Source organism: Phalacrocorax carbo, chromosome 10 (assembly GCF_963921805.1).
Source record: "Phalacrocorax carbo chromosome 10, bPhaCar2.1, whole genome shotgun sequence".
Taxonomy (NCBI): domain Eukaryota; kingdom Metazoa; phylum Chordata; class Aves; order Suliformes; family Phalacrocoracidae; genus Phalacrocorax; species Phalacrocorax carbo.
The window spans coordinates 14,148,021-14,170,218 of NC_087522.1; the positions used below are offsets into that span (position 1 = coordinate 14,148,021).

The 22,198-nt window shown below is 44.1% G+C and overlaps 1 protein-coding gene across 3 annotated transcripts in view; it reads right to left on the minus strand.

The window, feature by feature from the left end:
* Nucleotides 1-21,991, minus strand: part of ABAT (4-aminobutyrate aminotransferase) — a 63,422-nt gene extending 41,431 nt beyond the window's left edge. The window contains exon 1 of one of the 3 annotated variants that reach the window (XM_064461952.1): nt 21,845-21,991. The gene's annotated coding sequence lies outside the window, so the exon portion shown is untranslated. Of the gene's footprint in view, nt 1-5,199; nt 5,517-14,208; nt 14,299-21,844 lie in introns of those variants that run through there. The other 2 variants (XM_064461954.1, XM_064461953.1) reach the window with 2 other exon arrangements.
* Between the last annotated feature and the right edge of the window lie 207 nt (nt 21,992-22,198).

Consider the following 22,198-nt stretch of genomic DNA (forward strand, 5'->3'; position numbering starts at 1 on the left):
AAAAAGGGCTGTTAAAGGGTGAATCAGCCCAGCACCCCTCACAATGATTAACCACCTTGATCGATGTTCTCTGCTCAGAGCTATTTATCTGGCGTGTACTTCTGCCATCTACAATTCCCTCCTTAAGTTTGTTCTGCAAAGTATTTCTTTTAAAAGACCCTAGAAGCCTGTTAAAAGCTAACGTGAACATAGCTTTGCAGGAACTAGCAAATGGAGCAGTGCAAATGTACCTATGACAGGAGGCTAAAACAACCCACCAAGATTCACTTCATCATTCTAGTCCCCTTCAGTCATCTTCTGTGGGTGTTTCACTACAAACTGACTAATCTACCTTCCCCACAATGATAAGATGCCTCTTCACATATACATCAAACTTCAAGTCACACTACGTGGTCGTACCCACCAGTGCCTAGGTTTCCCTGCAGTGGTACCTACTCTTCCTTCCCTAGGTGAACCACTCCTACATCTTTGCTCCCCAAAAATCATTTTATCTTTTACTTATATTTAACTGATTATCTTAAGTTAAAATACAATATTCATAAAAGACTCAAATATATTTGGAAATGGTATTGGCTTTCTGCAATACTGGTAGAAAAAATTATTGCAAGAGGTTTAAAAATAAAATAGCTTAGCCCTAATTTTCCTTGACAGTTGTTATATAAACGGTTTACTATTTTCTAGTCCAGAGTCAGAATAAATCATGTAATATCACATTTGACTATAACTAAAATCAACCTCATTCCCGTCTCCATTACGCACACAAATTCTCACAGGAGATCAGCTGATGTGATTGGTATATTTGTCTAAGCACATTATTTGGTTATCATAATAACCAATTGAATTTTGCCTCCATAATCCATCTCTTGATCAATTCCCACAGGCCTAGCTTGTCCTAGCTCTGCAACCAGCAGCAGCACAGTTTGCAAGACTGCAGAAATTGGCTCTTGTGCACACATCAAAACTGCAGCAAAGCCTTGCTCCATCACCACTGCTGCTTCAGAGCAATTGCATACAGTTTCAGCTTCCTTAAAAATCTAGGCAAAATACTTCCACCAGTTCCAGATATCAGACTGTAAAGGGGAAGGGGGGATGAAGGGCAATGTTTGGATTAGATTTGTGATTAAATGCTAGTTAATTTAGACCTCAGAGAAGTTAAGCTTTTCCAGAAAAAGAGATTCATGAAAGTCTTCTCTAAATATTTTTCCTCTAATGGCAGCTGTCTGAGCTGGCAAAGGCCATTGATAGAGATAACTGTACAAAGCAGCTATATTTGCATATATTTTTGTATCTAATTTTGCATTACATAAACTGTATTTGCCAATGCATGTGTTTAAGTCACAATCACATTCTTTTAGTATGAAAAATTATTTTCAAAGAGGAAGCTCCATACATTTTATTGAACATATGAAACAAAGATACGTGGATTTTTTTAAATGCCCACAATGTGAAATTGGATGTAATTTTTTCCAACAGTGGCTCTTAAATTCTGTACTGAGTGATTATTTCTGACAGGCAAAATAAGTTACTACCAACAACAGCCACTCATCAGCAGTAGCAGCAGCCTATTGTGAACATATAAAGATGCATTGTTTCTGTGAGCTAGAAGATTGTGTTTCTTAGGGGGAACCCCTGGAAAAATAAAAAAAAAATTAGAGAGGGACTCCAACATTTGGGGGGCTTAATCCAGATACAAGAGCGAAAATATACAAACTAGGAGTTCGTGTAACATTCTCGCTTGCTAGCAGAGACACTGATGCAGCACGACGCCCGCATTTCAGACTGCAGCTTGCAAAAACCTGCCTCTCAAAGCATCGTCGGGATAGATGCAAAGGTAAGACGTGAAACAGAGACACTGCAAGACATGGATGAGAAGTCAGCACTGCAGATTTGCATCTTTTTCTTGCAACTCATGCCACAGACACATAAGCCTGTTTTAAATTCATGGGGGCACATTCATCTGTCCCTCAGCTGCTCCAAACCCATTATAACAAGAACAATTAAGTCGTTTAGAAACAGCAGCACAAACTGTACAGTGCAATTACTCCAGAAGCCTCCACAATACATATCTGGGGGGCAGGGGAGCAGGGAGTTAAAGGCAAATTAATTCCTCCTTTGCTGTTTTCCTTCGCTTGACTTTTCTATGATGCGCAGCAGCAAGGGTATCATCGCGCTACATGTTAATTGCTGTGAAATTTAAAACGTCTCACACCATCTTTTACTCCTGTTCGCTTGGATTCTCCTCAACGCGAAACCGGCGCAAAGCCCGTCTGCGTGGCGAGCTGCTGGCTGCGGGCGCCGGGGCAGCAGCCCGCGGCCCCGAAGCTCTGCCGTCCCGCAGCCGGCAGCGGACGCTGCCCGAGAGCAACACCACCCTCCCCGCGCCCCAGCATCCTGGAGGTGAGCTGATGTACACGGTTAGCACGGAGGGTGTTTCTCAAAGAGGTGAGAAGGCGCATCAGTTCACAGCTCAGCATGCTTTGACACTGCATTTTCTGCCCGTTTTTTTAACAGTGGAAGAAACTGCAAATTGAGATGCCAAATCAGCTACGGTTCCTGCAACTGATGAAAAAAGAACAATGTTGAAAAGCCTGGCAGTACTTAGGTAGCCATGCTGAAAGTGCGACAACGCTGCAAAGCTGATTTTCCTTCGGAAGGAGTTAATTCTCTTGGTTTCACAGGATAGTGAGTCCAGCTACTGTTACAAAGACCCACAACGTAATAAAGCATTAGTCCAGTTTTTTGTGATGTTTGTCTTCCATGAGCTTGTGTCTCCTTTTCTAACCTCCACAATGCTCCCAACACCTGCACATCAGGGCTCTTCAAACAGCTTTTCTGGAAGAGAATCAGACTGGAATATATCAGAGGCAAGTTGGAAAGAGTTTGGATACTGGGGCCAGGACATGGGCACTAAGACGAGGTAGTCACAGACCCTGTCACACAAGCAGTGACTACCATATGGTAACTCAGAGATGAGATAAGCAGTGCTGAAAGAGGGAAAAGATAGAAAGGCTGCTAAAACCAGGGCTGGATGGGACTGCAGCTTCTGAGCTCACTCAGGCTGCCTCTTACTCTGCAACAGTACAGTAAGTTAGAAGGAGAAATCATAACTAGTCCTTCTACATTCTGTACTCTATAAACTCCTGAAAATCCAGTTACTCATTTTTTTATTATTTTCACCAACTTCTGGCAGATATTGTTCTATGTCTGGGGCCAACAAAACAGAGAGCTGAAGGGCCCTGTCTGAAAAAAAAAAAAGAAACAGCCTTGGATTTTTGAAGTGGGGAAAGTCTTCTGATTTGCAGTGTTCATAAACAAGCATCTTTCATGACTTAGGTGATGCACCTCAAGTGTTTTACTTCTAAACACAGCTCAAGGAGATACCAGAGTCTGTAATATCCCTGTAATTTCACAAAGAAATATAAGTATGGGTGAGGTGGAAGACAGTAGAGTCTGTGATCCATTAAACAAAATCATGTCCTTCCTTAGTCTGCATCTGAGGACGAACAGGGCAACCTAATGGCATGGTGGTATCTACATAAAGAGATTTAATGTATACAGCACTCGCTGTTCGAAAATGCACTGCAATCTAAGTACTGCACCACCCTCCCTTGGGGAGATGGGGAATGTCCACATCCAATCAACGCAGGAAAAAATTAAATGACTTAACCAGTAGTTATTGACAGAGCACAGGATGACATTAGAAACCCTGACTTACTGCTTTAGCCACTTAAAAGTAGTAAACAACAAAGTAAATAAAGAAGCCTGCCAGCACATTGAAGTATTTAACTGCAATTCACTTGGTCCCAGAAGCAGAATGAAGAATTCAGTATAGACTATGTAGTTATGAAAGCCTAAGCACACACAGTTAAATACAACAGGTCCTTTTACTTCAATAGGTCTTTTTTCAAAGGTATAGTTCTGAAAAAAATTGAATTAGCTTACAACAGCATTTGCAAGAGAAGTTTGTCAGAGTAACACAAAAAATTTCTAGTCATAGCTAGACTAAGGCTATCTCAAATCATCACGGAAATAGGAAACTCCTGTTGAGCGGTAATTGCAAGAACATCTACAGCTAGTGGTCATATAAGGCTGGCATTAGATTTTCCATCCAGCATCTATATAAACCCAGCACAAAACAGCTGAAACCCCCGACTTCAGAAAGAACAGTACCTAGCACCATCCTCCTAAGATGGCACAGAAAAGAGAAACAAGCTGCTCCTCATCCAACTCGGCCAGCCGAAGACCACAGCCTCACACTTTAAAAGTGGAGGTGGTTACAAGTACCCCACAACACCACGGCCACACACCAGGATCACTACAGTGCAGAAGAGGTCTGCTGGATCTATGGGACAACCCACACATCAGAAGAGAGACACCTGAGCGCTTTGAAGCTCAACATTTATCTGGTGCAATTTCACAGGCAGCAGCTGAAAAAGTCAGCGCAAAGAGTGACTCTCACCAATGAATGGCAAGTTTGTCCTTGGAGCAGCTTACCAAAGCATTTCCCAGCAAACAACACTGACAACAAACCACGCGACAGCTATCTGCAAATGGAAATGCGTACCTACCACCAAAATGGATTTTTCCAGAAAACACTTCACAAGCTGACAGTTGTTTCTGCTGATTATTCCTCTAATAACCTTAACAGCTTTGTCTAGAACAGGATGTAATTGGAAACTCCATGGTTGTACTTAAGTTGTCAAGGACACAGTTGTCATAGTTACAAGGAAAGCTCAAATGTCTGTTATTCATGGTTGCTTATTTACTTATTGACACCAACAGGATCAAACACTCCCACTACTGTTCGGAAGAACAGAAATGGGGAGACTCATTTTGTCTTTCAAAATTTGACAAAACAGTAGATATTGCACACGACATCATAAGTCTTCCCTAATAAACCGGTTTTTTGCACAGCTACCTCACCTCGCTCCACCTTCAGCTGGCGTCCAAGTTAAGTCTGTTCTGAAAACTGCAGCAGAAGACCAAAGCAAGATGCAACGCATGAGACAAAACCCTCAAGTCTATATAGCTTGAAAGTACTGTACAGTATCCATCATGACGTGGCAATACTCCCCCCCCCACCTAATGACACCAACAATTAGGTCAGAGCTGAACCAGCAGCAAAGCTAGAACAGAAACCTTCCGACCTTCCATCAAGTTTTAAAAATCATCTACAGTCAGAAGTATCATTACACTCACATGTCCAGGTTCTTCTCTTTAAACGTCTTCTAGGCAGGGTTTGGTGGCTGGATATGAAAACATCCCTTTTTCCTTTTTCTCTTTTTTTTTTTTTTTTTTTTTTTTAAATCTTTCTTCCCTTGTCTTTATTTTCCCTCTCTCCAACAAATAGTGGATGAAGAAAAGCCTCCTGGTCCATAATCCAATGAATAAGAACAGGTGGGAATGTTGCGGTTATGGCACACTAGGATTCAGGTGACCCACCAAACTTCTGAGCAGCTCGTTTTTTATTCAAGAACTATACAGCTAAGCTGGGATGAGATGTGCCTACACCTTCCCTGTGAAAGAAATACATTGTCTCAGGAAAAGAAAAAATGGGGTGTAAAAAGCATCTGTTAGAAATTGGGCAAGTTCCAGATCCACAGCTAAAATACCTAAAATAAATGGCATAACTGTACATAAAAGTTGGTAAAAAACAAGCACAACTAAACTAATGTTAGCTGAAATTTAAAATTTTTTTTTAGTTTGTCATTCCTTTGTAGTTCCCAACGAAAAAAAATGCACTTTGATATTTCAGTGAGCTTTACTAGTGAACTACCCATAAGAACTTCTCTTCAAGCCTGCATATTTTGAGTCCATTATTTTAAGTGCAGATGGCAACAACATAACCAAACCATGCCTATTAATCTCCACGCATTTCTCACACCGAAACAGTCCACCTCTTGACAGGTTAAACACCTTATGTTATGACATAGCAGTGCTTTTCAGATTAGTTGCTCCACAAGCATTCTGCAGTTTTTGAAATATTAAAGTACTGAAAAATACCCTCAAGTGGAGCTTCCTCCAAGGAAATTCAGTTATATTCCTTGTAAGATTTTATTCCTCAGCATCCTGCCACTGCCTCCTCAGAGGTCATGAAAATAGATAGATAAATAGCATCAAATACTGCTTCCTGAAGTCATAAAATAGCTCACTTGGAGGCAGCCTGCACCAAACCAAGGGAAACGTCTTAAATGGGAGCGAGTGCTCTGGTTTCTCAAGGTGACCCCCATTTCGGCTGAAAACACAGAAAAGCAGATGTATGTGGGACATTTCTTTTACAAGAGGTCCAGCGAAAAAAACGGGGAGCATCTAACCATGCATATCCATGACAGGGACATTTTAACATCGCACATGCCTGCACATACACAGACGCACGCATTCACCTCTGAACAGAAAGCACGGGAGCGCAGCCCTTGCAGGCTCGGCCGGAGCCTGCGCTAACCCCCACCACACACCAACACAAGGCACTTACACGACTTGGATGAAAACTGCCCCCAGCCAGCTTGCCAGTCGAAAAAGCTGCGCTCTCCTTCACTTTAGAGCGGGCTGTTGCCAGCTGCATTCATGAGAAACGCCATTGCGGTCAGCTCCCTCCCGCAGCCGCCTGCGACTGCCGGCAGCAAGGACAGGCATCACCCAGAGGAAACCCCGAGCTGCGACCCTGCAGCTGAGCTGGAGGGAATGCCCCAGTTAATGAAGGTTAATGAAACCAGCTCCTTCAAGCTATACCCCGTGCTCAGCCAAACCCAGCAGAGAGTAATACCCACTTCCCTCAAACAGAGATCATCTGGCTCTGCCCGTTGCTAGTCCAGTACCTGTGGCGTGTGGGTGTAGCCCATCAGCTCAGACCCCTGGGAGTCTTGAGTTCACATGAATGCCTCTCGGCAGGTTTCTGAAAACAAATTCCAGAGACACAGAGCCAGACTGTATTAACGTTCGAAATGGCCCCTTAGTTTTCAAGAACTGTGGAAGCTGAAGAACAGGTTTTGTCTTTAAAACCCTTCATTTTACTCTGATTTGCAAATATCCCGAGTGTGACACCAGCCACACACTTTCATAAAATAACCTTGGTTCGGTTCAGTTCCTTCAGGCCGGGCACGGGCACAGGCAGTACGACAGCCCGCAAGCACCCTAATGCCGCCTCCCGCCGCGCGCTGCTTGAGAGGCAACGGGAGAGACGCGGATACGCAGAGAGAATAACAGCAGCACCCCTCAGGCCTGTGGACGCAGGGGGATCGTGTACAGGGTGGGTGCCATCGCCAGGTTGCCATGGTGCCAGGGGCAAGAGGGGAGATGCGCCAGAGCGCAGGAAAAGGCTGAGCCACTTCAGATTTAAATCCCTGTGACAGCATTTCAGCCGAGCCACTGCACAGTTGCTGTGGCAACCGACAAGTGAAAAATCACAGAGGAAATCTGTAATTATTACAAGTGAGATGGTGACTTACCCACTTCAGTAATCAGGGCATTAAAACGACTGGAGCAGAGGAGGGGGTAGTCATGCCCCCCAACAGGCAGGGCTGCACTGCAGCAGGGAGCCAGGGGCCAGATCCTCACTGTGGGACCTGCTTTACACCCTATCCCCCATCGGCTCTAGCTGTGGGATGCCACATTTCAGCAGGATGCTTTCCTACATGCAGGGTTTGAAGCCTGCCAAGGGGCTGTGACCAAAGCGCCTGCACCCACGTGCTGCAAGGAGGGAGAGGAGGAAGGAGCCTGGTTCTCAGAGAACCAGAGCGAGCTCAAGACTTGTGCTGCCTTGGCTCAGCACAAGCACAGTGCAGCATGAGGAAGGGTCCAAGACAGACAGAGGGAAGGACAGATATCAGAAGCAAGTAACAAAGATAGAGGATGCAATGCTTGTAGGAAGCACCTAAGGTCCCTGGCAATTTAGTGGCTCCAGTTTGTGTTGCTATTACACACCACGTTTTCTTCCTCCACCTTCTCTCAGTGCAGTAACAGCAGCAGTATTTATTTGGTTGGGGTGGATGTTGTGATGATTCCCGTGCTACCACAAGAACAATGAGGGACAGAAAGTCATTCAGGTAGACCAAACACACTCTGCAGTCTCTCTCCATTGTAACATTATCCTGGCACAGATCGTTTACACACCAACAGATGCAATACCAGCATCCTTGCAATTGATTTATATCCACTACAGGAGTATGTGGTTTAAAGTCAACATGTTGCTCTCCAGAGCTCTCCTACACAGAATGGACAGTTGATGACCATCCAAACAAACTGCTAATGAAAATGACATCAACACCAATAAGGAAGGGAATCAGACGTGGCTAACTCGGTTTCAGTTCCCTTCTCCTTCACTGTAAGACTGGGGCCTGGGATCCCATGTGAGCAATAGCAGCTATCAAGAAAGTAGCTCAGACTGCAGTTGCTTATAAGACAGATACCGTATGACTCCTAAGTAACAAGCTGTTCATTTCATCTAAATTTAAGACTGAGGCTGACTCCTCACCTTCTTCAAAATTTAAAATGTTATTAATTACATATACAGACTGTAAATAACACATTTAAACCAGCCTGTACTGGTTGCCAGACAGTAAAACAAACTGCTGACTCTAATTTGAACTTGTTAACTAGCTGATCTACCACAGAAAGTGTAATAGTCCTATTCAGACTGATGGTTAGCTCAGGGACACATCGGAAAGTAGAATGGGAAGGACTGAGAAAAGTTATAGGTATTTACACTCACCACATATAAAACATTGGATTCAAAGGCAATGTTTTGTATCAGTGATTTGTTACTACACTTATTCAGTGAATAATCAGGATGACAGCTCCTAAGGGTGCACTCAAGGGAGATCGAGGTATGACAAAGAAATTCTTGTGCCTCTGATGAGTGCTACCTTACATGATGTGAGGCTAAGCTCATTAAACAAAATTATCTTGGATGAAAAGTAGTTCTTCTTGTGAAGTGCTACAGCGGTGCTAACAATTTTTACATCATCCAGAAACTCCAGTCAGCATCGTGCCCCATCATGCTAAGCCATGTCACATCCAACTGCTTGGAAACTCATCCTCCAGAGAGAGAATAATTCAGTAGTAGACTTTTAGTTGTAGTGGATTTTTTTTATTTTGTTTTAACCCTTGCATCAAATGACTCGACACTGAACTGTCACTTCCTGGGTAGGACATAAGTTCTTGCTGTTACATACGGCTGCTTTCAGCACAGCCCCCTCCATATCCATAATCACCCTGCCTGGCAGGCTGGATGCACTGAGAGGATGGCACCGACTCATATAAGTCCTGTTGCAGGGCAAAGAACACAGAAGTTCTGGTCATTATTATGTCAGTGATTTGAAGGAACTATAACTGCTAAACACTTATTTAAGATGCATCTAAAATGTGCAGTACACAAAACTGTGGATTTTAACAAGAAAGCCATTTGATTTAATCAAGAGAACATTGGTAATGAGATCTAGCTGAATAGCCTGTCATTGGAAAGGACACTGCCAACCACCCACACTAATACACAACCTGCACGGATATGAAGTTTTCCAAGGAAGAGTCATTACACAATCTTTCACCGCTAGAAAATAATCTCCCGCTTTAGCAGAATCAAAAGCATGTCTTTCCACTGTTTGATATATTTCTATGTATCAATACTACAAACATCCTTCTGAAATATATTATGATGATAAAGGGGAAAATGGGGATCAGATTCTGGCCAGGCTGGTCCGCAAGTCCAAGTAAAAGCACAAGGTTAGTATAAAGGATATTTTGTTTTTATGGAAAATATTAGAAGGTTTAACTATGTTATCAACTGCTGGATTTCACTGCAAATGATGGCAAATCCCTCCAGAAGCAGGTCTGTGACCCTCCTTAATCCCTGCCTTACACTCTAGAAAGCATCTGCTATGATTTGTTAGGAAAAACAAAGCCTTTCAAACAACACAGAGTTACAGTGCTTGAGAAAAATCCAGTATCCAGAAATAGCAGCTCTAGGGTAGAGACAAGATATCAAAATCCTAAATGTCATATATGCCTGCCAGAAATGGGAACAAAACACACTAGTATCACAACGCAGAGGGCAAGGCATGCCAGGATACTCAGCACCAGGTCCTAGGCCTCCCTCAGAAAACAGAGTTGCCACAGGACTAAAAAGCAGGGTTTCAGGACGCCAAACCTGCATTAATAGGAAGAGCAACACCCCTCTTAAGAGTTTGCCATGTTCGAAGAAGGAATAAAGCACTAACTGGAGTGTCAAATCAACTTTTAGGTACTGTGAACAGTAATGGTAGTTCCTTGGTTCACTTTAAAAAATATTAAAAAATCTTTCAATGCAGTTGGAAGAAAACATAAAGTAAGACTATATAGACGTTGACCCCAAACTAATTATAGGAATCTGAGCAAACAATTTTCACACAGAAGGATAAGAATCTTATTTGGATGAAGAGGATCATCATGAAGGGCAAAACATAAAACAAAGGGAAAGTCTGGGATTGCTTAGCTTTGCAGGAAACCCAACATACTGCAGCTTTTCCAACTTCTGGCTAGTCAGAAGACTGCTTCCTCTACTAGCAAATTCAATAACATTACACTAAGTGTAACAGAGGTAGATTTTCTTCTTTGAAAGAAGTAAAAAGCCTCATGAACAGAGCGGAATTCACCACAATCAATACCACTAACATCCAGGGATTTCTTCTGGTGGGCAGATGCTCTAAATTAAAATTATCAGAGGTTACACGTGTGCAAGGTCACACCTGAACTGCACCTGCATTACTTACAAATCAGTAACTGGAGTAACTTACACAGACACAGGGAGAGTGGGATCACCCCTCTCTGTTCTTCAGATTCCAACTACATTAACTCCCATTAAACATAAGAACTCCACATTCAGAAGAAGGAGAAGGGATATAGGAATTAAGCGCAACTACTATGAATTTCTAGTATTCAAAAGTCCTATTACTGCCTGTTTATTCAGGCAATGGATTAAAAAGAACAGCAGATGGGCATTTTTCAAAACAGTTTAGGGAACATAGATACATATACAGTGTTAATCAATAGACTCTGTGGCTAAATTCCCTAGTATGTTTTGAAAATTATTTTTGGGCTCCAGATGGACAAAGAAACTCGTGCCAATCTGATTCAGCAAGACACATATTTCTCAAGTGGTCCCTTTTACTTCACTGGGCCCATTCACAAAACTGTAGTTGTGAATGAGCCAAAGCACCATGTTGAATTAAAAGCAATGCAGAAAAACTGGTAACTGGAAGACTCATGAAGGTTATTAAAATCTGAAAGTTATCCACTAGGGAAAATACAAATGGTTACTGCATATACTGTGCTTATTTACTCCTTATATATTACCTATTTGACAAAAATTATGAAGCTGCTGCATGACAACATTTCACACAGTACTAAATACCTGGACATAAATGTGAGGAGTAAATTAGACCTTACTAAGTGTACTAATGGCTAAACTCACTGGTGAAGTCTCGTTGAGGTACATCTATACTGCACCCTCTAACTCACAATAACACTAACACCCACACGAGAGACGGAGCACTGTTTTTTCAGTTTGGTATATACAAGCTATGAATCACATGAATGTGAAGATTCTGTACGTCACATTTAAGTAGTTAAAAAGCATTAGACAGTTTTGTAAAGGCTGCTAATACTGGGCAAATCTTTATAAAAGTTTCTATTATGAGTTAAGCAAGTCCAGCTTCGTTGCTGGGGTCAGAGAAGAGGGACCTGGAATCAAGAAATTTTTGAAGGAACCCTCATGTAACTGCGATGCTCAGAGAGGCTGCACGAATTGGGAGTGGGGACACAAACCCAGGACATTATGTCAGCTGCTCCTGGAGTCACAGAAGATACCCACTATTTCCATTTCATAAAGGAGAAGGCTCATCGGACTGGAATTATAGATGAACTAAAAGCAGGAATGACGAACACCTGATTTTTACGTTTTTTTCTGGAATATCTACTTACACCCACACTCCAAGCATGTTTTGAAACCTTGTTAGAGGCATCCAAAGCCAGCATCCATGCTACCACTAGCCAGCATCAGTGCTGCACGCCTCACCTCCTGCATCAACAGTTTCAGAGCAGCTCTGTGCTGGCTCTATTCATTTCCAGCAACCAAGACAGCCAGTGGACATCCTGCAACTCTGCAAATATCCCATGACGAACATCCATGGGTGCTGCAAGCAAATATCTTGCAAATATAGGCTGTAATGATGAACAGTTAGTAACAGATCAGCTGGCAATACCACTAGCCTTAGCGTGGTGGGACAAGTAGCAGAATGCACTTTCTATCAAATATCACAAAAACACTGTAGCAAGGGCAGAGAAAGGCATCCTAATGTAAGCTGTCCAGTGACATGGGGCAACAGCTATCCCTGCTTTTTGCACTGTCAGACAAGGCTGCCTCTCTGACTACAATACTGCCACAAAGGCACTAATAAACACTAGGAATGACTGCCATATCAAAAACAGGTCAAGGTAAGTCTATTGCCGGTCTAATTTTACGCAGCTCCCCCAAGTTATTCCAGGATGAATATAGTCAGTATGGAATCAGGAGCTAGTAGTTAGATTAAACAACTTGTTCATTTACTTAACAGAAATCTTTAAGGGAAATAATTATCTAAGGATAGCTCATCAAAGTAAGCAGAATAGGACAATGGAGGACTTCCCTTCAAAGCGCTGCCCTCCATCCTCCTTTAGTGGTGCTTAACATCTCCCTCTCAAGAGGCCCCAAGAGAGCACTGTCATAGCACCTATGAGGGGAGGGGGGAGTGGGGAAAGGCCTATTTTTCCTGTCTTTCATAAAATCAGGTTTTCAAATGGAGGCAACTGCAAGATTTATCAGTAATCAGATAATTCTTTACAGAAGTTACTAAATCACTTGCTTTGTTAGCCTTTAGAAGCACTGTGTCAGTGTTATCTCAAGCTGGCCCTTTTCCCTTTTTGATGTTAACTAGTGACAGTAGGCGAAAGATGTAATCAGAGGTTGAAGTTTCACAAGAGATGAGAGGAATGCAGCTGCAAGCCTGCAAAGCTTGCTTACCAGGCAGAGCAGAGGATCAGTTATGCAAGGCTGCATATGGATTTTGATGAGATATAACACACCCTTTCTCCTTTTCCATTCAGAACAATAAAACTGGACTCATGGGCTGTTTCCCATCATTTATCAGATCACTCTAGAACATGATTTTCTGGAAAAAAAAAAAACCCAACACCCCACAACCAAACCAAACAAACAAAAACCCCCAAAAAAACCCAAAACCACTTTACTTAGGTGTTGCATCCAGAAATGATGTATGGTGTCACCCAACCAACCTCAGGTTTGCAAGGGTAGTAGCACCTTCTTAGCCTCTTTTTTGAAGACCTCCACGTTCATCTAGCTCTCCTGTCACCTGCATGGCTCAATCTCCCATCCACACCAGAGAAATCCTCAGTTTGGAGAAGAGACATCACCGAACCCTTCACTGCATCCAGCATAGTCACAAGTTCAGCTCAGAGAAAACAAGGTACACCTGTGAAAGGAAACAACTGAGCAGTGTGAAGATCAAGAGGTCCAACCAGCATAGCCACCACGCTTGACTCACTGTTGAAACATCACCTACATCATCAGTCTTACCATTTTGACTGAAAAAAATACTATTACAAAATCTATAGAGAAGCAAATGAACAAACTCTGAACTCATCCACGAATAAATAATGAATAAATTACCACCACGAAAAATTATGAATAAATTAACACCAGGAATCTTAGCGGTTGCATCAGAAGAGGTGTTTTTCAATTACTTTCTTGGCCAAGGAAAAATAAAGATTACTGATGAGAATTTAAGCAAGTAGTCCCTGACCTCCTGCTACTGCTAAAAGGCACTTCTAAAAGAACTGGCATTTTGGATTTCATAACTGGAAGAAAAAAAGCACAACAAGATTTGTTAGCTATAGTTACTGCAACGCACAGATGGTTGCTGGTATCACAAAAGTTCTTCCCAGTCAAAGGCCCCATAACATCATGAATCCACCCCCTAGCACTGCTTGTCACTATTTCCATTTACCTCTACTCCCTCTCCTAATGACACAAGCTAGCCTTTTACATGTTTTTCTTCAGCTGCTTTTTTACAACAGCCAAGATAGAAGCATCACATTACTGCAGTTATGCCAGCCCCTTACAATACCCGCTGCCCAAACCAAGGAACAAGCTGAAGGTTTTCACCCCTGTAACTCCATTACCTGGTAAAACTGCACTACAAACAAGGAGCATGGAGTTCATCTGAGCCAAGCTCATCCTCTGCTTTCCTACCTCCACCAGCACACTCTGATTGTGTAATCCTATTTCCCTCTCCAGGAAGCTGCATTGCAGCAATAGCTCTGGAGCAAAAAACAAGGCTTGCTTTAAACTGGAGCTGGGATGAGAGAACGGTGAGGTGGATGGCAGTACGGTCTGTAGAGGTAAAACACATTCCTCATGCCTGCCGTCTGGGGACCGTTGCTGTCAGTATGCTCAGCAGCAGCATGCTTCGCCTGAAACGATGAGATCTGTACGGATTCAGAAGTCACAGCCTCTAGCCTGCATGCAGCACTGCATGGTTGGCACTGCTGCTGCCAGGAGGCATTTTATGCCTGAAACCTGTCCTGTCATGACAGAACAGTTTGTCTGGGTTTCTAAACAGCTTTTTAACCTGCCATATCCTCCAATTCCCACTGAGGCAATCATTTATATTAACAGATTTATACAGTGAGCTGTTAAAAATGCTTCAATACAAACTTACCCTCTCCATCCTACTCCTAGTGTCCTTTTATTTTTTTTTTTTTGTGTACATCACAACACCAGTATGAAGGAAGCACCTGGCAAAAAATGTATCATTCATGCCAGATGCGGAGAGAGGTGACAGAAGACCAAGATAGCTGGTTCCCATTATTTGGCATCTAACATGAAGAAAGCCTGACTGACAGATTTGGAGGAAATGTAATACAAACAAAAAATATGACTGTGAGTAAGTTGCACCAAGCTTATTTAATATACTTAATTTTTATGTTATTTATCCACATTTTTCTATTATTGCCAGACCTATTTAAAACATAGGAGTTGATTTCAGTTGTGTTTACTGTCAAGGGATGCTGCCAAGAACCTCCGCACACACTATCCTTCGCTAGAAGAGGAAGCCAAAATTGGCATGCTGTTGTGATGTTCAAAGTCTTTAATCAGGATTGAGCCTGATGCTATACATACACAAATGAGGGATATTATTCTTTCCTTTCCCTGCAAACTATTTTTTTCCTGTTTTCCTCAGTGGCTTCTGCCAGCCTATATTCTTGCATTACTTCATTCAGAAAGGAAAAGTGCTGGAAGGGCAGAGGTGACATCTCTTACAAAAAAATCTGTAGGGTTGTTCATTTGCTGGGTAGGAAGGAGGAAGTGGAAGGGGTGATTTAATACCAAGATTACAGGCAAGAAAGCTAGCATGAAATCATCCAGCACTAGGGTACAGATTTCCATGAAGAGCTTGCTGCCTTGTGCTTTGCCTGGTACAAGGCTTAAAGACGGAAGCTGGATACGTCAAAATTGAGCCAAACATAGGCCAAAAATAGGACGTCATGAAAACATCATCACTAATTTATATCTTCTTCCAACACCCACTGCTTTGTTCTGTGAGAAACCAGTGATGAAGCCTAGGTTACAAGGGAAGGAAAAAATAAAAGCCGTCAAAAAAAACAACCCAAACACAAATGGTCTTCCAGTCAAAAGCATTTGTTTTTAGAGCTGACAGGTAGGACTAAGAGTCCTTAAAACAGATCTGAGACACAGCAAACACAAGGGCTGGAAAACTATGTGGGAAGACCAGTAGAGAAAGAGAGTACATCATACTGACACTGTGAGCAGGCTGAAAGGCTTCAGGAAAGAAAACCCGGTGCTTGTGACATGCACATGGCAGAAGAGATGAAAAGAAATGTGAGAAAAACGTGCAGATCCTGACGCAAGGATCCATGCTCATGAACACGGCCGACACATCCATGAAAGCAGCACTGTCACTGGGGAATGGAGAGCAGACTTTTGACTTTGAGAACCTGAATCCAAATCTCTCAGCTGACCCAGCAAGAAGTATCATGAGGGAGTCAGCACAAAATACGAATGTGCTATAAACTGAAGGAAGCACGTACAACAGCTGTCTCCTCCTGTAGCTAAGGAACAGCCTTCTGCTCGGGAAGACCACACCTCAGTGATGCACTCCCAGCACCATCACCCTTGTGCAGAGCCTCCGAGCAGCCACCTGCGCCTGCCAAGGGGGCTGGGAAAGGGTATGTTGTCGTATCCCCAGCAGGCCAAGCCTAAATCAGATTCTACTAGCGTATTTTCACAGGTGCCAGGTAAGAATTGCTCAGGGTTATTACTTGGTCTCTTTGCTGTTATCCAGCTAATCTTCTGCCCCAGATCTAGCTAGGAATGTATATATGTATAGGAATGCTCTTCCTAGAAAGGTTGGACTTGATGATCCCTGAAGTCCCTTCCAACCTGTGATTCTGTGATATTAAAAAAAACCAAACCAACAAAAAAACAAACCACAAAAAACCTCAAACTATGCCAAGTTTCAAACTCCAGGCATTTCAAGGACATTGCTAAAAAATCCCTACATAAAATAGAATTATATACAGGTACAACAGTTGCAAAGCAACGTATTTTCACTTATAAAATTAAAACTGAACTTTGTTTGCGGATGGCAAGGAAAATTCCATCTGAATAAGGAATATTTTTAAATGTTCAAGATAAGGAAAGCTGGAGACAGGTTTAGAAGTTGTTTTACTCTCAGAATTACAGCTGAACAGTTAAACCAGTAGTTTGGCACTTCATCCTGTCACCCGGAGCGTACTTGAGCATACTGACTTTTTACATTAAATCTTTAGCAAGCTGTACTACTCTAAACTGCCCCCAGAAACAACATCAGAATTAGATTTTAATTTTTACACTACTGAGTTTCACAAGAGTTACAAGAATAAACACTTCTTAGAAAGCTCTGCTCCCTGTCAATGCCAAGTCATTTCAGTGAAATTATGAGATCTGAGTGGGGAACTCACCAAGTCTGAAGCTTTATTGCCTTTAATGTGCCTTATTACCTTGCCACACGTAGAGTTATATAGTACACTGCCTTTCAGTCAGAGGCCAAAATAAGAGTTTAATACAGTACAATATAAGCACTCATCTACACAAATACTTTTTTCCTGCATTAAAACTGAGACAGATTCACTAAAATAATTGCAGTAGACAACATAAAGGGGAATCACTTAAATTTGAATAACTAAGGTCACACTTCTTGCCCTCTCCTTCAAGCTAGCAGTGTTCATTTACTAAAGGCAGTACTTTTAGCTGAGTGGTTTTAGTGCTTTCTCACATGAACCAGCATAGTGCAGCTCTATAATTTTTTAAAAAGTTCATCATTAGGGCAGACCTGTGTCCTTGACACTGCAGGTGTCAAGCTTTCAGAAGTACAGCTTCAGAAGGGACTGCAATATGCCTTCATAAAGGCAGCTAGTGAGATCAGCTGCTAGCTGGTACAGTAAAATAATTAAATGACTATTCAGCTCAAGCAAGAATATGTTTTCGTTTTGTCAACAGAATTTACAACTGTAGAAGCTGCCACACAAAAAAAAAAAGCAAAAATACTCCAAATCCACAAACTAGGTTGAAAGAACACAAACTTCATGCAGCAAAAAGCAGGATTTCTTTTCAAAACAAAGTCGTATTCTCTGAAAATGTTCTCTCTGCTGCAAATCGACATACCTCCGCTGGACAGCAGGAGAGACAACCTTCTTCCATATGATGTATATGCAACAAATAACCAAGGTTCCGACCTGATTCTTCTCCTGAATTTCTAGTATCTTGCTAACTAAGAGATGGTAAATGAACAGTAAAATATTTTGCAAAATGAAAGACAGTCTAACACAAGGATGCACTACAGAACCCTACTTCCACAGATCAGAAAAGAGTCTGAAAGCCACAGAAACAGTTTAGGACAATATTCTGTTTCATACACTTTGCATGCTTTGGAAAACCCCCACAATACTGTTATTTTTGCACAAACACCACATGGCTAAGAAAATATCACTTTCTCTGTTTTCCTGGCCCACAGCCGTCATTTCAGGAAACAGGACTGTGATCTGATAAAACAGATCACAAAATTCGGAAACAAAGAAGGAACAGAGATGTATGGTTTTCAAGCCACAAAGCAGTGGCTGGTCAAATTATCTACTCTATGTTGGTAGCAGCTCCAACCCCTAAGGCAACCTCTGCTGTTCATAAAGATGAGGAATTTGAAAGCAGATCAGTCTGGAACAAGGATAGGGTGTTTTCAGCCTCCTGAAAAGTAAGCCTGTTACATAAGTTTTAAAGCACATCCATCCTTTCATAGGCCATAGGCCCACATTGATAATCATGTGTGTAGTATATCTGTGGTCTTTAAGCTGCAGCTCTCCTGATGTGTCATTTTTGCATTAGTTATACTTTCACAGCTTCCTACATGTCAGTACTAGCTGCTCTCCTGATGGAATCCAGCTCTTTTCTATTGCTTACTCTTTAAAATGGGATAAGTTACCTCGCTATTTGATTCACACTTATCATTATGCTTGAAAGCCTCTTGAGAGCTTGTAAAGAACTGTAAGAGAAGAGTAGGCACTACTGGAAAAGCCTGCTTGAACAAAAACAGTTCACACAGATTGACAATTTGTAACATGCAAGAAGGAATCAAATGGTCTTTGAAAACAATAAAGAGGAAATATGTCTTACATGAAATCTGAGAATTATCCCATCCAGATGTATTCCTTTCTTCTCCCTGCTCCCTCTCGCAAAGGCAAAGCCAAAGGCAAAGGAGATCCATTCAAGTTCAGAGAGTCACCATTTGATTAAAAGTTTCTGGTATACAGACAAGGCAGCAAGATTTTAAGATACAGCAGGGCTGTATCTTAACAACAGGGATACAACAATGAATGCTATACTGTTCATAAATGTATTGCTGCTAAGCAGCCCTGTTTTGTCTGCGACACTTCCACAAGCTGTTTCCATTTGGATAAGAAAGAAAGGGAGTGTTTACAGAATGGACTCTCAAACCTGGAAGTCATAAAACAGAGCTGGGAAGCCAAGCACCAGACCCTATTTGTCTTAGACCAGCTGTGACATCTTCCGAGTTCTGTGAACCCTGGTGTTATAAACACTGAAAATATTAAGTTAAGCAGTAGTAGAGGTATATGTCATGAGGTAACTTGAGCTGCTTTAATTCAGGCCCAGCGATCAGAGCATAAACCAGGAAGAACACTCTGTAGTCAAAGCTACACCTCTGAGGGCAGGAGTCATCCCTATCAGCAACCCTGGCAGCACTGAGATCTGGGCATTTGTACCTAAACACACAGGCAGCTACTGCTAGACTGCTGATGAATACAGCTGTGGGGTATACAAGGTATTGTACAAACTGTTCCGAAGCTTCACTATTAAGGACCATACAAACCAGACAGGGCAAAGGGAACCACCTGGAGACCTCCAAGCTGTTGGCAAGTGCAACAAGAACTGGTTTGGATGTACACACACAAAGCCTGTGAGCATCTTCATTTTTCTCTGCTTCTGAAGGAATCCAGATCAGGGCATTTTTCTTTTCTAATGACAGCACAGCAGCCAGCAGGACACCTACTGATTTGCTTGGTGTTTATTTGCATGCTGTGCTTGCTTACTGCCTCCTGGGCATAAATATCCAATTTTATCCACTTAATTCAGTTTACTTTGTATCTGAATGCACAAGACACCTCACTGTACAGTATGCCTCAAAGCCTGTTATTCCTCAGAAGACTCAAAGCCTGGCCTTTGGAGGAAGCAGTTCTATGGCATCTTTTCCCCTCTGCATTTACAAGTGGTCAGCTTGTCTAATAACACCAAACACAGACTCAGGCCTCTGTTACCTGGGGATGTCTGCATCAGTCTTTTGGACTCCAGATTGTCCAAGAGGTGCAACACAGTGTAATGGCAGAGCACTTGGCTGACTGCAGACACAGAAGCACTTGGCTGACTGCAGACACAGAAGACCTGAACACTGATCCTGAGTCCAAAGGGCTACCCAGCAAGTTACTTGCAATAACAGCTTTCTTTCCCTGTGTCTGCCTCAGTTTCCCCATCTGTACAGTCAGTCCAGTGATGTTTACCTCATTTGTGTAGTGTTTGTCATCATTAAGTGTTTAAAGCACTATGACATCCAGATACTACCCTTCTTTGCCTATGCTGTGCTTCAGGACTGTGACCTATGATCCAGTATGTGAATCACTGACCTCCAAGGCTACATACATAACTCCAGGCAGAGAAGACAACCTGACCCCAGACACAATCTGCCCAACACTAACACCACTCAAATACACAGGAAGACCAATTCCAGTAAAAAAAAGCCCTATGCAACGAGTTGCAAAAAATGTTCTCAAATCAATTTATAATACAAAAATCAGACTATAACAGGTTTCAATAGGTAATTTCCATGCAGTAAAGCCTCCAGAAGATAATCCTACCAGTACTCTCCTTTTATACCAGTTGGCTTTCATCCTTTACTGAATTCTTCACCTCAAATTATAGGAGCAAAGATTCTTTCAAGAGCTCACACCCACAAGCCATGTCTTTGCACTGAAGGTCAAAATCCAATTTTTGTAAGCCTGAACATTCATTACTGATTACAAAATGACTTGGAAATGTCCCACAATAGTTCAGTTTCTTCGCATATGATTCCCTTTGCTATATTTTATAAACAGAGAAGGAGAATTCACAGAAGCAAAAGCAAAGCTATGGCTAACAGCCACGCACTACTTTAGAGCACAAATAAAGGTAAGGGGAGTGAAGCCAGGGAGGTCTCAAGGCAAAGCCTGGGTTAGTGGCTCGGCTTTTGCATCACGAGCACTAGCTGATGAACAGGAAACTGTAAAGAACTGGTGAATCTCAGTTGGAAGTGCAGCAGTAGGCCTACATAAACACCACTCCTGAAGATCTCCGCGCAGCTAGCTGGAACATATTAAGAAGGGGAGAGCTATACGCAAAGCCAACTGTATTTTCCCCATGGCACACACACGTTTTGTCACGGGTTTTGTGCCCTCGCGCTCCGTCTCTCCCCCTTTCCCTTCCGAGACCCGCGCCAGGGTGCACCTGCTTGTCGGACACGAGCCCTACGGAGCCGCCGCAGCTGCAAGGGGCACCGAGCCTTACACACGCCGCCTCCTTATGCGGCGAAACTCACGGGTAACAAATCGTCCTGTTCGGGAGGGTCCCCCGCATCCACCGGCAACGGCTGCGCCCTGCCTGGCGCTTGCGGCCCCCAGAACCACGCTGGGGTCTGACAAAACACCCCGAAGGACCCCCCGAGGATGCCCGCACCCCCGGGAGCAGACAGGGGGGCCCGCACGGCGCCCCCACCGCTCAGCCCACGCGAAGGCGCCAGCCGAGGGCAGAGGGGCCGCGGCCGCATCCCCCAGGAAGCCCCAGCATCGTCCCCCTCGCCGTGGCGGTGCCCCGGGGTGGGGACAGCGGCGGGAGGACGTCTGGCGGCCTCTCGCCACGGGAAGGCAGCCGGGGCGGGGGTGGGGTGAGGGCAGCCTGCCCTCCTTCCCCGCCGCACGCCGACGGCAGGGTGACGCGGGGCTGCCCGCGCCCCCGGCGGGGAGGGGCGGCGACAGAGGTGTGCCGCCGGGCGGGGGCGGGCCGGCGGCCTGAGGGTCCTGGCCCCGTGGGGCCCACGGGCAGTGCCACTCGGCTGAGGAGCGGGTCTCCCCACCGGGGCAGCGCCAGTGGGCTCATCCGGGCCACTACCCCGAGCGGCCGGCGTCCCGGCCGCCGGCCCCGCGCGGTTCCGTCGCTCACCAGGACGTCCGGGGCTGTCTCTCCTCCTGGAGCCAGGCCGGGCCGAGCTAGGCTGGGGTCAGCTGGGCCGGCGCCGCCGCAGACCCCCACGCTCGCTGCCCGCTGCCCGCGCGGCCCCGTCGCCGCGCTCCACCCGGCTCGGCTCGGCGCGCCGCAGCCAATCCGCGCCGCCGCCCGCAGCCCCGCGCCCAACGTGGCCAATGGGGGCGCGGGAAGGCGGCGGGCGGGGCGGGGGGCGGGCCCGCGGGGTGGGCGATGTGGGGGTGTGCCGGGAGCGCCACCGGCCCTGTCCCCGCCGAGCCCGGGACTAAGGCCTGGCCTGGCCGAGCGAGGTGCGGGAGAGAGTGTCCCCCG